The sequence below is a fragment of the Hoplias malabaricus genome, chromosome 3 (assembly GCF_029633855.1).
Source record: "Hoplias malabaricus isolate fHopMal1 chromosome 3, fHopMal1.hap1, whole genome shotgun sequence".
In the NCBI taxonomy this organism is placed as follows: Eukaryota; Metazoa; Chordata; class Actinopteri; order Characiformes; family Erythrinidae; genus Hoplias; species Hoplias malabaricus.
In genome coordinates this window covers 29,581,221-29,595,034 of record NC_089802.1, presented here as the reverse complement: position 1 = coordinate 29,595,034, position 13,814 = coordinate 29,581,221, and positions in this window count along the sequence as shown.

Here is a 13,814-nt window from a genome sequence, read left to right as displayed (position 1 = left end):
ATAATATTTGCTGTTATATTACTTTAACACACATTTCTGTGTCAGTCCCATTCACAGTGAGTACAGATTGTGTTAATTTATATTTCATTTAGCATGGTCAAGGGAAAGCACTTTTTAAATCATTACTATGAATAATATATCAAATTAAATGTTGGGAAACATGTAAGTAAAAACTGGACACCAATATTTGATTCAACGTCTGTGCATTGAGTAATTTAATTGATTCAAATCTGGGACCTTATATATTTCTGAGGCAGTTTTGCAGCATGTAGCTCTGTTCTTTTTGCAGCCATTGTAATCAAATATGAATGACACAATTTTACATCATGAAAAGTAACGAGAAAAAAGATTATGAATTATATACAAATAATCATATATTTTTTTCTCAGTGAATTTAATCTTTAGAATGTTCAGGCCTTGATTGAAAACCTTGTGACATTTATTAGTCACTGTCACATGAAATCTTGCATGAAATATAACATATGCCACTGTTTGAAACACAGGATGTTACAGATGAGTCTAAAGTACTCTCAAAGACTTCAAATGCGAAGTACGTGTATTCTCATTCAACTAATCTATAATCAACCAAGCAAACTTTGTTTACAAAGCATCTTTCAAACTGTTTTAACTATAATGCTTTTAAAAATTGAGGGCAAATTTATAAGGTTTTAAACTGAATTAGAGTCTAATCTATATACAATCTTTAAAGAAATATCATAAAAGAATATTGAAGTTAATAAAAGATTATAATAAAAACTGAAAGCAACAGTAATAAAAATGCTAATTTAGAAGCTAACAAAAAAATAATTATAAATCATAATATGTAGAGCAGACAAAATGGAATATAAAAACTGACACACATTTCCAGGTCACAGGATTTCTAATTTCCTCTTGCAGTAACGGGTATTTTAGCTAAAATGGTACATTGAGAGGTGAGAATTTCATTGACATCAAATGGACAGCAAAGTTGCATCAGGTGCTGCTCAAAATCACTTTCCAATGACTAATATATTCCTTGGTGTTCTGATTCATTCAGATAAAATTTGAATCTTCTAAAAAAAATCTCAGATGTAATCATTAATCTGTGTCATCATTTCCTCAGAGCTCTCCTGAATTCCTTTTCACTTTCTGAAAGGGGAATGTTTCAAAGTGAAACTATGAAATGCCCTCACCGAGGAAGTGTAGAATGGAAGTTTTTTTTGTACACTGATGATAATATGATGTACCTTAACATACAAAATGAATACATTCACATTTCGTCTCATACCATTTGTTTTAAAATTATTACATCAAAGGGCTTCATTAAATCACTAAATCAATTAAATCAACTAACTAACTAAATCAATTAAGTCAACATCAACATATTACATCTGAGAATGAGAGCAGTTTATGTAATTTCATGCAAATCTTTGATGTAAAAAATGTATAATTTCAAAGTGTCACTTTTTTTCAGTTCACTCACACCTCTGGACAATTCCACACACTCACCTAGTCACTCACACTTTCACCTGCCAAAGCGTGTTTATGGACTGTGGAAGAATCTGGTTCCACCACAACCCTGAGCAGGATGAAATGGTTTCAAAAGTTATACGAATAAATGCATTCTTCATGTTTTAAGAAACAATTTCAGACATTAAACCTGGCCATAAAACTATATAAATATAAATAGACTGAATAAAAAATCTAAAACACTTTGTAAAATTAAACACCCCCAATCGCTCACCACGGTATGAATTATTGTTGTATTTACTGTATGTAAATGCAAACCCACATTATAATGTTAGCCATATATTATTCCAACTGTTTTTATTAAAATCATGTTCAACCACAATTAATCACTTACAGACGACAGCTTTCCCAAACTATCCATGTCCTGAGGACAGGTGTCTCCGAGCTGGTATCCTGCCTGACGGGAAGAGTTTCTTAACTCTAGAACTCTGGTGTAGCAGAAGAAACAGATTCTTGGCAGAAGAGGTAATGATGTGAAATGTACCCCTGAGGGCTTCTACACTGGAAATAATAAAATTTAAAAAGAATGTCAGGAATTCTGTCTCAGAGTGTTTGTGTTCTAATTCCAACTTTGTTCCAGGTGTTTTATTTAATGTCACAATTTGTTTGGAAACACTTTACAGTTTAAAAAAACTATACAGTTTACAGTTTACTAATTATTACCCATCTCTAGTTACAACTAAATAATGATTATTAACATTTTTATGAACTATTAAACAATAATCAGGAATAAATGATTAATCTTTCATTTAGTAACCTGCACTGAAGTGAAGGCACTCACTATAGTGGGGAGAGCTTCTTATTAAAGATTTAATGGGTTTAATACAGATTTATAACCATAAATAATGTAATAAACTTACAATTAATAAACTAACTACATGTACTCAAGTGACTGCATCTACCTTATATATAGATTTAGATGTGGTTTCTAAAGTATTCATCTATTAATAAATATAAGTCATAAACTAACCATTAATTAACCATTAACCTTTACATAAGCAAGTTTAACAAGTTTAACAATTAAGAACTCGTGACTAGTTCTCATTAAAAGTGAATTAGAAAACTATTTATTACCTATTAATAAAAACTATTTTTTTATCAGTTTATAAATGTAGGGTTGTTGTAAACTTGTCCTCTCTTTGTTTTTTGTTGGTTTTAAATATTTTTGATAATTAAAATTTGTCTGTGTGATAACATCAGTTTTCATTTTTAAAATTTTGGGCAGGAAAAAAATACAAAATGCAGTTTATAAACCATGATTATAAAAAGCAGAATCTCAGATCCTGGTTAGAGCAACTTTCCAAGTCAGCCTTCTAGTTTACTCGCCTCATGTGGTCACTTCTTTTCACACCAACTACTGATAACAGCACTGCTCCCTGGTGGCGTGGGCGTAGGCTCCATGAACAACATGTTATACAGTAATACACATCATTGTAGGTGTGAGGAGTCATTAACTGGAAGTCAATGTTAATCAAGAGGTAATAATAAATGAGTTACATACAGCACTTTTCCACCTGTGTAGGGTGCCCACATAGACGATGTGATTGCAAACCATTTGCACCAGTAAACCACACATCAGCTTGATAGAGATAAAAAGAGAGGGAATAAATTAGTCATTTTATGTGAAGATGAGGTGGTCTGGAGGGGTGATCTGGAAGCCAGAAATAACCATCTTGACAGATTCCACACCCAGACAATTTAGCATGAAATGCTCCCGAATTACCTCAGAGAGTCAGAACCCGTGTTTTAAATCTCATGTGAAAACAGGAGCTTTTGTTCAATACAGTGTTCCGGTCACTGCATGGGAGCCATGGAATTCACACAGACCACAGGGAGAGCACCCCCTTTTGGCCCCACCAACACCACTTCCAGCAGCCACCCGAGTGTCCCGGAAGGAAGTCTCAGATCCAAATCCAGGCTTAGCTTCAGTAGATTTGCTCAACGCATGAACTCAAGACATCAGACCAGTCCTTATTGTTCAGAACATTCGGACCCTTAATCATCAGAAGCGATAAAGAGAACCACGTCACAGCCTCCATTTTCCATGATGTCAATGGGAGGTTACAGCTATAATTCTCATTCAAATCACAAGTGTCCACTGATTCATGATTTTCTGAAGTCATCTGCCATTTTTAGACCGAAGCAGGAAACCGAGATGACCACAGATGTCCTTTTTATATCAGACATTGCATCAGTGCAGATCACAATAGAGACAGAGTAGAAGCTAATCAGGCAGATTTGGAGCATGTGGAAGCACATATTTGGAGAAATGCATTGGCCGGCAGAGCAGCTGCACATGAGCCTAAAGTCCCCAGCACTAAGAAAAGAAAAAAAAACCCCACATGATTGGATTGTGAAGCAGTGGAACTTTATTATTGGGAGTGCTGGCCCTCCACCCATTAGATTTGGGATGAACTAGCATGGTCATTTTGTATCTACTGTGGTTTATTTATGAGTGTGTTTTATTACTGCCGTCCCAGCTCTACTTGAGGATGGACTCTGTAAGGATAAAGTTCTAATGCGACAGTTTGCCCACTTGCGGGCCGTCTTGACAAACTCCCTAAAAAACATAAGTCACAAGATCCAGTGAAATTCTGGGGGAAAATATTCTGTAGGTATCAAGTTCAGCGTGATTTTCGAAAGTGCAGGTAATTCCACTCAAGGGTTGGATTTCCTTATTTGGGCATAATGTGGGCTACAATGACACAGAATGATTCTACATCTGTGAGACAAACAGCCAGTGCATATGCTGTTAATATCAAACAGAGAAGGAGGAACAGAGGGAAACAATGACAAATTCAATCCCACTGATATGCATTGTGTATGTATTTTACTCTGACATCATGATTTGTGCATGTGTGTGTGTACTAGAATTATGTCACACTGTGGGAACCCAAACCTGTTTATACACTCACATTCTGGGGACTTCCAGCTGGTCTCCACAATGTGAATAATTACATTTTAGGGAGAAGGTAGGTTTAAAGTTTGGATTAAATTAGGATTATAGATTTAAGATTAGGGTTAGGGTTAAATTGGTAGTATGGAAAAGTTAAAGCTGTGCCTCTGCAATATGAATAGAAGTTTATGTAATGTCAACACAATTTACAAATACAAGATTGTGTGTGTGTGTCTGTCTAAAAGAAAACAAGAGAATTACGTAACACTTCAAAGAAAGCAGCAAGAGCCGATACTGAGGGGAAGAAGGTAACTGGTAACTGAAGGTTTCCTTGGCAACTAGCGTCTATGAGCATAACAGCATAACAAGAGTGTCCATGAACACGAGGACGAGCGTCCAGTCACTTTCTGTTCACCACTGTAATTGGATTAATGGGTATGTCTTGACATTCATCCACTGCTGTCCAAAATCATCAGACTGACCACTATCAGGCTACATTTGTGACATGAATCCACAGGGAGCCTGTCATGACCCCAGCCAGGTGAATTTTTCCTTTTTAGCAATTGTTGCTAGGTGGGACAAGCTTCACAGAACATGGCTGACAATCCCATGTGTTGCTAATGTGTTAGAAACATGTTAATATAATAATTTAATAATAGCATGTTGACAACTTGTTGGAAATGTGTCCTCACCGGGTCAATTTGATAACGAGGTGTTACTAAGGCAATAACAACAAAGTAATATTATTTAACAGTGTATTATTAGAAATATGGTAAAAGTGTTGCAAACCATAAATTAATTAAATTAACTCTGTATGTTATATATGCTATAAACATTAATTTACAAATATATAGTGTAGAAAAAGGTAGGTTCCTGCTGTTATCCAAAATTTACATGCAGTTTCTGCAGTGCTGAGTTTGGAGTAGTAAAGACAGAGGCTCTGTTCTCCTTATTACAGCTCAATGAAGTATCACAATGATTTTGAAACTGTAATTTTAATGTAAAAATACTACCTAGTGTTCCTTTAATGTGTCAGTATTGTATGAACAATTTGACTATATATAGGTTTACTCTCAGTAACTGTATATATGATACACCTACAGACTGCATGATATACTGCCCCTGAAAATGGTTGCACTACTGATGCAAAGCACACTCTAAACCTTACTCATTAGGTTTAATAGGATGTTTTGCCTGCATTCTGTGATGTCTGTCCACCCAGAAGTTGTTTTTGCAGTCTGGATGCTGACTGACCAGCAGGTATTCATCTATCGTTTTTTTATGTGGTCAAAATAAATTGGTTCATAAAGAAAGGAGGCCTTATGAATTCAAAGACTTCAAGAGACCTTTGAAGGCTGTAATTGTGAGTGCACGTGTGGGCTGAGGGTGGAAGAGAGAAAGAGAGAAAGAGAGAGAGAGAGAGAGAAAGAGAGAAAGAGAGAGAGAGAGAGAGAGAAAGAGAGTGAATTTTAATACATTTTTAAGATTAAAAATGCTCTGATATTGTAGTAACGCCACAGGAAAAAAGGACCAGCCTACACTCCTACAAAGTAATTGTAGCAGCACCACACACACCAACACATTAATGTCACTGCAGTTTGGCGAATTTTATATATATATATATATATATATATATATACACACACACATAAAGATTTTTTAAATATTTCTGCTGATGCATGTATATAGTAAAAAGAGAGAGAGTGAAAGAGAGAGAGACCTTCAAGGTGCGTTTGTCGCTGCTGTTTATTCAAGATGGGTCCAGTAGGGGGCGCTGTGGTTGTGGAAATAAATATTCTTTAAGAAATGTTGAAAGAGAGGATGAATGAACCTGGCAGGGGTGGTGGTACACAGCATTTTGTAATAGTTAGAGACCACATTTTATTTATTTAACATAGTCTTCATAGTCTTCTTTAGGTATTTATCCAGATATTAATTTCTTAGAGTTGTATTATTTATCTTTACCCAGTCTCAGCTTTTCACAGTGTCTTTCTGCTCCTCACAATCCTAGTGATCCCAAACACACTCAGTGTAAATTATGCTCTGGGGTGGTGAGTCTATAGCTCTTAAAAAACCAGTGGTGCTTCTTGTCTTATTTTGTCTATGTCCTTTTCTCAGTGAAGGACATCTCACATCTTTTCAGACTCATAGTGCTGAGTCCTCCTTCTTTACAGAGAAAGGACACACTCAAACAGCTTTGGATGCGGTCAGATCTGAAGCTGAAGAGCTCAGCGTGAGAGCTTTATGATCCTGGGGGAATTCAAACCCCACAAAGAGATAAACACACACACACAGTCCCAAACACACAGGTAATACATATACATCATGTAAGGTTGGCTAAAGAACATTAGCCTGTGATCCAGACAGGTGACCAAGAGGGTAAACCAAGAGCCCTCTGGTTCAGATCATAAGTGTGTGTGTGTGTGTCTGTGTGAGTGATTTTACAAATATTTTCATTTGATGTTTGCCTTTCTTATACAAATAGAGTGTCTAATATCTAATCTCTTCAGGACCGAGAGCAGATGTTTTAGCTGCTCAGTGCAGAGAGACTCTTGAAGGCTGTTGCACTCTGACCCCCTGCTGTGGAAGGTGAGCTGACCTAAAATGTAAATGAAACTGATGCAACAGGTGTGTGTTTGGTGGCAGAGTGTAACCTTACCTGCCGTAAAAAAAAACCTCCCTCCCTCATACACACACACACACACACACACACTTACATCCCAAACCACAGGGCTCTTAGTTTACCCTCTCGTTCAGCTGTCTGGATCACAGACTAATGTTTCTTGGCCACAACTACACGATGTACATGTAATACCTGTGTGTTTGAGACTCTGTGTGTGTGTGTGTAGGTTTGAGTCTGCTTCTGTGTCTTTGTAGGGACCAAATTCTCTCAGTGTACTGAGAACATAAACCTTTTGAAAAGATGTGCAATATAATAAACATACTAATCAAATTAACCTAAGGTTCAGTTCAAAAATATATTAAAAGATCGAAACGAATTGGGACTCCTAACAGCCGTGAAACACCCTTGTGCTGCAGTGAAATTGTCCCCAACTGATAATCAACATATTGAGCTTTCAAGTTTGAAAGTGAGGAGAAATCAGCATCCACTTTCACTTCAGATCTGAACACACAGATATTTCCCTCCTTTTACTGTGAGACAGCAAATCAAGCACTGACATACTATCATCAGCACACATTCTTTGTGTGTGTGTATGTGTGTGTGTTTGATTGACTGCATGCCTGAAGATATACATTCACACATTCTTGCGTTGTTAGTTGCACACTTGTGTCTTTTGTGACTCCCTGTGTTCCTGGCTGGCTCGCCAGACATGTTTCAGTGTATTGGTGTGTGTGTGTGTTTGTGTGTGTGTATGTGTGTGTGTTTGTTTGATTGACTGCTTGCCTGAAGATATACATTCACACATTCTTGCGTTGTTAGCTGCCCACTTGTGTTTTTTGTGACTCCCTGTGTTCCTGGCTTGCTCACCATACATGTTTCAGTGTGTGTATTGGTGTGTGTGTGTGTTTGTGTGTGTGTTTGATGGACTGCTTTCCTGAAGATATACATTCACACATTCTTGCATTGTTAGTTGCTCACTTGTGTATTTTGTGACTCCCTGTGTTGGCTCACCATACATGTTCAGCATGTGTATTGGTGTGTGTGTGTGTTTGTGTTTGTGTTTTTTTGATTGACTGCTTGCCTGGAGTTACACACTCACACATTCTTGCATTGTTGTTAGTTGCCTTCTTGTGTGTCTCTTGCGACTCCCTGTGTTCCTGGCTGGATCGCCATACATGTTTCAGTGTTTGTATGTGTGTGTGCATGTGTGTGTGTGTGTGTGTGTGTGTGTGAGAGAGAGAGAGAGAGAGAGAGAGAGAGAGAGAGAGAGAGAGAGAGAGAGAGAGAGAGAGAGAGAGAGAGAGAGAGAGAATGAAAGCAAGAGCAAGTGAGTGGAGAGAGAAAGAGGGAAAGAGAATGAGTGAGATGTCAGTAAGGGAAGGCTTACCATCTATATTTTAGCAGTGCTGAACCTCTTGCTTGTCACATGCTGCTGTGTTTGTTTTTGCCTCCTTGGCTCTGCTCTGCCGTGACAGTGGTGCTGTTTAAGTTCAGATCTTCCTGAAGCAAACTGTCCAATTGTAGCATAGCATTTCCTTCTTTCATCACAGAACAAACCCCCAAAAAAACACTGTCCTGCGGTTAAGAGCTTTTTAGGAGGTGCTGCACTTAAGTCCTTTGCATGTTCTGTGTTGTGTAGTGGATGACAGCACTGCCCTCCAAATGACAGAACAGAATTTGCAGTTCAAGCAGGAACACCAAAGAGAGACCTCTGATGACTCCTGCCTAGTTATTTTGGACCAGAATGTCTGATTTTAGACATTCTTAGATGTCAAGGTCTGATATATAGCTCAGCACACTTGTAGGAGAACACTAACTGCCCAGTTCTGTAAGATATCATTGTATAGTGTCATCCTGAGTTATAAAAAAGATGGACTGTCCTAGAGAGTATGGCCCTTGGACTGGTGACAAAGCATTTCAGCAGCATCCCTAGGGACTGAAGTCACAACCCTCCAGTGGTAGGACCGGCCATATTATATAAGCAATTTGCTCCAGAATAATTACTCAGCAGCCCTATAAAAATGCTAGACGTTGCAGATTGACACTAGATTAAAATATAATATCCTGAGGGCTTCCTCTTCTCTGACCCCTGGGATCTACAGTTATGACAGACAGCAGCGTCATTCTGATCCCACATAAACTGCACATATTTCTTTGGAGTGAGCGAATAAAAATGTAAATTTAAGCACAGGGTGTTAACTGTGCTCGATAGTTCCTCACGCTGAGACAGAGGGTGTTGTCTGAGCTTAGATAAAGAACATCTGCCTGAACTTACTCAGAATGTTAGTGTTAAAAGCACATTTCTTTCTTTGTCATTTTGCGGTTTCATAGTGGAACAGCCGCCTGAGAGACGCCACAGGATTCCAGGGTTATGTGCCTGAGAAAAGAAAGCACTTTATGTAAATGTATGAATATTGCATTTACTTTAAAATACTGTAAAAAAATTCTCGTTTTCATCTTTTGTTCAGCATCTCACTTAACATGTAAATATTAAACTAATGTATGATGAAGCTGACAGGCTTAGTGTATACTGATGGAAGAGACAAAATAAGTATTTGGCAAGATCAGGTTTAATGGATGCTGTTTCTTTCTATTTCTGTGTTATGACAGGTTATTATAGAAGTTAAATGTATTTAAATCCTAATTAATAAACATTAGCAAATAGATTTTAAACAAATTATAAAACAATATAAAGCACAGTCTACAATGGTAATATATCCATTGTATAAGTTATTATTTATCATTTCTCTAGAAATTATTGAAAGTGTACATGAGCCTTGGTGAATGTTGCTGTCTACTGATGAAAGAATGATATACATAATGCTTGTTCTGTAAGAAAAGTTGTTATGAAATATATGACAAATTATTAAACAATAATCTGTTAATCAAATATTACAAAGAAAGACTTTATGGTATCACACACACACACTCTAATTTTATAAGACATTTTGCATGTAACTGGAACTACTTAGAAGTAATAATTGCAGGTATCATAGGGGATCATGTATATAACCCCCATTGTTGTGTAATTACAAAGTTTTAGAATTGGCACTTTCAACAATATTTCTGTGCCCCACAGGGTTTCATACACAGTTTCAGGAGACTGTTTTCAATGGATGTGTTTGTCTTCATTATTTGAGGCTGAGATGCCGAAGACTCTCATTGGAAACTTTTTAAATTTATCCCTGGATAATAATCATACTTATGAAAGCCATTTGTCATTTCTTCTGTAGCTTTATTGCAGATGAACTGCAGACAGAGAAGGTTATTGGCCTCCTCATCACCAAAGGAGGATGTGTTTCACATTAGGCTTCTTAAAATGGGCAACGACAGCGGCAAAAATTCAATCGTTTTCATCTGGAGTACTCAGCACTAAATGGTTTGATATTGCGGTGAGGCATTAAAGTGTCATTTTGCATGCGCTTGACTCCACTGAGCCAGTGGGGATCTGAGGGCCCATCTGTGTATAATTACTGATTTCGGGTGACCGCTGAGGCCTGAAGATGAAAGCCGGGAGCAAAAAGTTATTGCAACGTCTTAATAAACATGAAGAAATGTGATTGTGCTTTAAAGCAGTTTAGTGTGTAATTACAAAATGAGTGTTTCACAAGAGAAAAGGAAGAATGGGAACATATTGGATTTTATAAATACCAAGGTTCCCATAATTGTTTAAAATTTTGACAAAATTATATTGGTAAGATGTAAACAAAGTCATTGGACTGGTTTTATGGGGGTTTGTATTTTAACATCACCATCATTCCTTATCAGACACAGAAGTTAGTTCTGTGTTGATTAAAAACCTGGTTCTTATCACCACCACTGTAATTGCATCTACAGTACAATACTATGCTGCCTCTTCAGGTCACTTCATCTGCATCTCAAACCATAGACTTCTATATTATTACTATAATAGCAAATGTAAACTTTCAGGGAAAAAAGGTATGGTAGAGGGACATTATTGGTCACAAAATGTAAAGTGTAGAATAGGTATAGCAATGGTGTTAAAGTCCACTTGCGTTCCCTAAATGTACATTAGTTTCTCTTCTTCAGAAGCAAAAGTAAATATGTTTAATCTTTCATTATAGAACTGTGTAAAATAAAATAACGTAATTTATGTCCTGGAGATGAAATGGGGAGCATGGAACCAACACAGTTTTAAAATCTTCAGTTATAATAGAATAAGGTAAAATTACGTACCCTATCTAAAGGGTATCTTGAGGGTACCATCACAGTGACAGTTTTCTTGCACAGTGTACTATTTTCTCACACTATTTAGTACGGTAGCATGTGGTGTGACAGTATGTTTGTCATGTGTTGTATTAAGTTTTGTGGAACAAATGCAAATGTTTCCAGAACAAGGATATGTCCCACCTGTTAAACCTATGTTTTTGAGATACTAAACTATCAGAGAAGGGTGAAATCAAGTTTCTCCTTTTATCTGGATTTTAAGAGCCATAAAATCCTTAGTCTACTTTTGCAGAACCAGGATGACCTAGTTTCTTACTCTACAACATCAGGTTTAGCATTTACATTTTATCACCTCGCAACAGTCAAACGCAAACACACCAGTATATTTGGCTTTTGGGGTGGGATTCTGAGGTAACAGCACTTAGATGACAACAGCTTGTCAGTTTCTACCTCAAGCTGTAATCAGCATGTCCCTTCTGAAGTGGCAGATGTGTTACTTCTTCATAATTTCACAGCATCTTGAAGTCTTGTGTTTTAACTGGTTTTCGCAACAATGAATATTCATGCCCAAACAGACATGGATAAACACGGCCTGCCCTATTATCCAAAACTTATTCAACATTCATTCTCTCCCTCAATTATGTCCCGTCTTCTTCCATTTAGCATCTCCTAAGTAATCTCTAATTGATACACACGCACTTAGCTTCTTTACCCGTGCGGCCTGGTATATGGAACTGGTTCTATTTCGAGCACAGTAAATAGACTAGGTCATGTTGCTTTTCACTGCTGCTTGAGTTTCCACTCCCCATGGGAATGGCCCAGCCAGACTGTTGTAGCCAACGGGGTGAGCCCAAAGGTTTTCTGGGAGAAACTCCATCTCTGGGCCGAGGGAATCTCTGTCCACTGGGGAGACTCAGAAAGGCACAGTCTTGAGCAGAAGGCTGGCTTTGGCTTGATGCACAAGAGTGTTATTAGGGTGGGATGCAGTTAGGTCAAATCTATAGATTTACAGGAAAGAAGGGCCCACTAAGATTGCACATTTTTATGTGATTTGTAGGCTTACTAAAACAAATTATTTGCATATTGAATAATAATTAAATTAAATTAAATAAATAGATTAGGTTTTGTGTTAGATAGCCAAGTCGCAATGCACTTGAGAAGCAACAATATAAGTTTAGCCAGTTGTATATAACAAATTGATATGAAGCTCTTTTAACTATGTACATGTATTCCCACCATGTTGCATTCTGGAAACAACAGCACGATTGTAGTAAGTGCTGGAATTATGAAAAATGTGCACATTGTAATATTGTGACAGACTAATGAGGTGAGTCAAGGGGCTCATACATGATATTTTTATGGGGACCTGAAATTACTGCTGGTGCTTTTGGCTCATTGTAGCCTGAGCAACGGTTTGGTGGATGGCAGCCAAAGGATCGCTCCATACAAGGTTTCTCGTGTCTAACAGAACAGTGGCTGGCAGTAGTTTCCTCTCCTGACAATCTACTGAGGACAGACCTATGAGGCCAGTGGAAATGATCTTACCGATGATATTTAATTAACTTCCTCAGGAAAATCAATCAACGTCTGTTTTCAGAAATCAAAATGACAGTTACCATGTGTAAAACACTTGGGACAGACTGCATTATTTCCAGCTACAAACTAACACGAACAAACCTCTGCCTCTGCACCCCCGAGGCAGGTGTAATTAACAGGAAGTTAGTGATGGTAAGAAGGTTGCAAATGAAAGGCAGGCTTGCATTCGGGGGAAGGAGCAACCAGGCTGTCAGCGGCAGATGCCATGACCCAGATTAACATCCACAGATGCCTGTCAGCTCCAGGGGTTGCTATGGAGAGCGGCGGGAGGGTCAAAGGGAGCAAATTTAGTCGCTGTGAAATTCTCCCTCCCAAGAGGCTGCATAAAAGGCATTAGGCAGCACTACCTCAGTGTCGGCTAGACGAGAACACCCCAGACGAGATCGACTTCACAGGGAGTCTGAGCTATGATAGTAACTGACTTTATAACAATTACCCTGTGTTTTAAAAAGAGGGCTGCTCAACTGAAAATGTTTTAAGTTATGTTCATATTTCAGCTCATTTTAGCATACAATTCACGAGGAATAATAATTTACAAAATTCATAATTCAACTCATTGTTGTAGTATATAAATTTCAGGCATGTTTTATAGAGAAAAAAAACTCAGAATGGTTGAAGACCTACTTTATAAAACATATTTCCTGTCCAAAAATCTGATTGGCTGAGCTACCATTGTTAAATACGATAAAAACTCACCTATTAACTTATTAATGTGCCACTGTATTTAACCCATTCAGTTTAATTCAGTTCTCCATGAAGAGCGTAATATTGGGACAGAAAAACAGTGCTATACATCATTCGGTTCTTAATTCTTCTCAACTTAATATCTTTGAATACACATGATTTTGTTGAATACAACAGATTATGTTGAATGTAGTGGCTATGCCACATTAATAGTTGAACCTAGGGACTCATGTTTCCTAGCAACAGTGCTCACTGCTAATGGATTACTTTGTGTGGTGGAAGAATAAATTATTCTGAATAATTTTTTTTAATAAATAC